This window comes from Amblyomma maculatum, chromosome 1 (genome assembly GCF_055883805.1).
Source record: "Amblyomma maculatum isolate TAMU_Amacu chromosome 1, ASM5588380v1, whole genome shotgun sequence".
Taxonomy (NCBI): domain Eukaryota; kingdom Metazoa; phylum Arthropoda; class Arachnida; order Ixodida; family Ixodidae; genus Amblyomma; species Amblyomma maculatum.
Genome location: NC_139344.1, coordinates 208,758,473 through 208,763,053, shown reverse-complemented (window position 1 = coordinate 208,763,053; position 4,581 = coordinate 208,758,473). Strand labels below are relative to the sequence as shown.

Here is a 4,581-nt window from a genome sequence, read left to right as displayed (position 1 = left end):
CTCGTCTGTGGATATGGCACCCAAAGGGAAGCGATATGGCAAATCCCGTGTGAGTTTATGTACACCAGTCAGCAGTCAAAACGTCTTGAAAAGCAGAGCCAGGACCACACACAGGCAGCAGTACGAAGCTACACGCAACACAGATTCTAGCCAGATACCCTCTGCGGTGCGTTTATATATTATACATATGCACACTAGGCTAATTATGAAGTCACTGCTTAGTGATCCTGGTGAGAAGCAGTACAATACTCTTGAGACACATACCAGCATAAAATCTGCACGTTCAATTCTCAAAAGTGTCCGCAGCATTCTCTTTCTCTCTCATTGCAGTGTAAAACCGATGCACACTACAATACGCACCTTACAAAACACCCCTCGAAACATTCGCCAAAGCGCTCTCTATGCAGCCGTTTCACAAGGTAAATTGCACCTATGCACAAAAATTGGTGTATGCCAACGGCTTTTAAGCTCATGCAGATGATTCACCCATTCAAAAGCGAAAAAAAAAAAAAGAAAATAAAGCCATATAAACCTCTTGCAGCATATGTCGTCCCCCGACTTTTATTTCTCTCAACGTACAAAATAAATTTGAGTCCACTTCTCTCCTTGGTATAAAAATAGTCTCTCCTTGGTATAAAAATACAGTTCTTTTGCATCCATCGCACCCCCCCCCCCCCCCCCCCCCCCAGAAAAAAAAAAGAAAAAAAAAAGAACCTTTGCATACCCCACGGTGCTTTCCACTAATCACAGGATTCTTATGGCGAAATGACATCCGCAGAAGGGGAGGGGAAAAAAAAAGGTACAGCGTTCTTTCTTGAATCCCAGCGAGGAAAGGCTTGCAGATGATCTGTTTCTCTTTCTTGGTAAGGTTTGCATTTCTCCTTTTGCCGGGGAATGAATGCACCAGCAGGTCACATAAAGTCACGCACACACACACACACAAAAAAAAAGTGGAAGAAAGGAGAAAGCGTACGTTGGGGAACACAGAAGAGTGCAGGAAAGGAAAAAAAAAAAAAAAGCTAGGCACACCTGGGTGGTCAGAAGGCAAAGAATACACTGACAGGAACACACCACTGCAGCATGCACTCCTTCAAGCCTGAAGTTGATTGCCGCTGTCGCCGTTATTGCATGCAGAGTCAAAATGCACAGTTCTTCGTAATCTTAACCTTGTCTCGTTGCTTCTCTAGCACAAAACTTCAGCATCTCCCTCACTTTAGTGATTTTGTAGTCTGATGCCCATGGACTTGTTACGAAAAATAGCTGGAAGGGGCGCCCTGAGACCGTTTCTGGAGTTGATCGTAGGTGAATTTAACAAATGTGTCGTACTGCTCTGCAAGCTTGGCGGCGAGCACGTTTTCGTACTCTTCTTGTATCTGCCTTTCGTACTCTTTCATCCTGCGCTCACAGATGAGCCCCACCTGGCGAAATGTGAGCAGGGGCTGGGCGGGGAAGACCGCCGGGGAACGGCCTTCGGGTGGGCCGGTGCGCTCTGCATCCTGGATGTAGAACTGTTGGCGCCCCTGCAGTTGCCGCATCTCTTCATGAGCATTGGCAGCGTCTGAAGTCGGCTTTGGTGGTACGTCGCCGAATGGCGAGGGATTGAATTGGTGCGCCCCTGTTGTGGGAGCTGGCGGGCCGACATTCAAAGGCACACTTCTTTGCCTCTTCGGCGATCCTCCGTTCGGACTGTGCAGGGAATCCTCGTCGTGCGGTCGCTTTAATGTCGGGTGTGACATCCTGCACTCGTAAGCCTAACCACAGAAGATTCCTTCTTCGACGCTTGCTGGCTTCTGAGGCGGCTCTCGAACCGCTCCGCAGCACGAGAGTTCCTGCGCTTTTCAATTCGTCGTTGTCTTCCCTACTTCACTATAAAATAGCTTTTATAGCTTTTCTAGATGTAAAAGTTGCATAGGTTTATTGAGTAAAAATATTATGCACAGGAAAATTTCAGTGTGCAAACAGTATGCGGCTCCAGACATTCTAGCTTTTTAAATGAAAAAAAAAAAAGACTTTTCTATCTATTGCGATATAGTTCTTTTTTTCATGAAAGAAGATCGCAGGTCTCCTTCAGAAGGTCGTTAGAGCAGCAGGGAGAGCTCAACTTCTAATAGTCGGTGACTTTAACGCCCAACATACCGCACGGGGCTACAGAAAATGCAGTACCAAAGGAACCAAAATTTGAATTGCAGCACAAAATCTTGGCCTCTCTTTTCTCAATGACACGCAAATTGCCACAAGAATAGGTAATAGTGTCAGTACCGATACATCTCCAGATCTCACGCTGTCTAAAAACATTGGGGATATTCGATGGTGCAATACGGGTGTCCCACTTGGCAGTGATTATTATATTACCTCAACCGCTTTCCAAATCCAAGCCAACAAGCCCCCCAAAACTATCACCAAAATTACGGATTGGGACGAATTTCGCAAACTTCGGGAGCAAACCGCTCCAACCGACATCTCTAACCTGTAGAAATGTATCTCTGTTCTTACCTCAAATGTAGAACATGACACTTGAATGGCACCTGCGTCTGCAGAGCAACGTACCACGGACAATAAATTACTCCACATGAGGGAAGCGCACGCCGATCTTCTTAGACGCTGGAAAACAGCGCAACAACAGGACACTACGTGTAAAAATTGCTCACTTAGAAAGGGAGATTGAGCTGTACTTTCTTGAATTGGAAAAGCAACAGTGAGGCCAAATTTGCGATAGCATTAATGGACAGCTAGGCACCAAAAAGACGTGGCTCCTACTTAGGCACCTTCTAGACCCCAGTATCACTAAATCGGCTCAAAAAGATCAATTGGTTCGACTTGTACGCCAGTATCCGGGCACACAGGACGCACTCATTAATGAACTCCAACAACGATATGTAAACACCACAGACAATGGACCGCTGCCAGACTACATTGGGTTGGATAAGCGTATCTCGACAGGGACATCGAGGATGCAGAAGTCTGGCACGCGCTGGTTCAACTGCGCACAGGAACAGCGCCTGGAACGGACGGACTAACCAATAAAGTTATCTGAAATCTGGACCCTAAATCGATCCTCGCCCTAACGGAATTCCTCAACCATCAATGGCAATCAGGCACCCTCCCACAGTGCTGGAAACATGTCAAAATTACTTTCATACCTAAACATGGCAAAAAGCTAGCGCTAGGAAATTTGAGGCCCATCTCCCTGGCCTCTTGCCTGGGAAAACTACTTGAACACACTATCCTTACTAGGCTCCAGAACAACGTTGAGGACAAGGGTCTCCTCCTGGACACAATGATTGGTTTCAGGGCAAACTTATCTACCCTGGATGTTATGATTCGTCTTAAAAGGGACAGGGACAGAAACGAACATATCAGAGCCGTCCTGGGCCTTGACTTGAGCAAGGCCTTTGACAACGTCTCCCACAGAATCATCCTTGAACATCTAAGTAGGCATCAGAACATACAGTTATATCGGATCATTTTTGTTTAAACGCACAACCGTCATAACACTAGGAATTATAACATCCGTCCCGATAACGTTAGGAACACAAGGTACACCGCAAGTCTCGGTGCTCTGACCATTTCTCTTCAATTTGGCACTCATCCGCCTCCCGGTTATACTAGCCGGAATTCCAAATTTGCACCACACCTTCTATGCTGATATCACCCTCTGGACCGAGGGCGAAATCGAGGAAACTCCAATTGGCAGTTGACCAAAATTACGCCGCACAAGCAGGACTCACTTGCTCGTAGCCTAAATCTGAACTCCTCGTCATTCGAGGTAAGGGAAGAGGTAGGCGGGGACATCAAGATTGCATTCCCATTACTGTTAAGGTTAGCGGACAACCCATACCAGAAGTCCAGACACTGAGGGTGTTGGGACTATTCATCCAGAATAATGGCAAGAATGCGGAGACGATTAACAGGCTTTCTGCCACTATCCATCAGATTATCCGTCTGATTAAACGAATTGCCAACAGGAGAAGAGGCATGAGAGAAAGACCTGTGCAGATTAGCGCAGGCATTTTATAGTCACTTCACCTACTCTGTGCCCTACCTACAGCTCTATGCCGCAGAGAAGACCAAGCTGGAGCGCCTCATCAGACAAGCATTCAAAGCGGCACTAGGGCTTCCTCACTACACCATCTACAGAAAAATTTCTTCAACTCGGCATTCATAACACACTCGAGGAACTTTTCGCGGCCCACATCACCGCACAGAGAGCGCGGCTGACAAAAACTAAAACAGGCAGAAGCATCCTCGGCGCACTGGACGCAAATTCAGAGCCAGAAATAGATGAACCGAGAGATCCACCCACATCAATCAGGAAGCGCCTCACCATTAAGCCTCTTCCCAAAAACATGCATCCTATACACCACGAGGGTAGGAGGGTGGCGAGGGCCTTGATTCTTCATAAGACTCATAAGCACCAACCAGGTGTTATCTACGTTGATGCGGCTGAGTATGCAGTTCCAAAAAGAGCATTTGCAGTGGCAGGGGTTGTGGTTTCCTACGTGGACATAAGCCACCAACCACCGCGGGTTCGAGCGTCGCGCGAGCCGAAGCCCCGATCCGCCGTCACCACGCGCACACTGA

At 47.3% G+C, this 4,581-nt stretch overlaps 1 pseudogene; it reads right to left on the bottom strand.

The window, feature by feature from the left end:
- Window positions 1-1,247: 1,247 nt before the first annotated feature.
- On the bottom strand, window positions 1,248-1,736 carry LOC146205476 (akirin-2 pseudogene; annotated as a pseudogene).
- Between the last annotated feature and the right edge of the window lie 2,845 nt (window positions 1,737-4,581).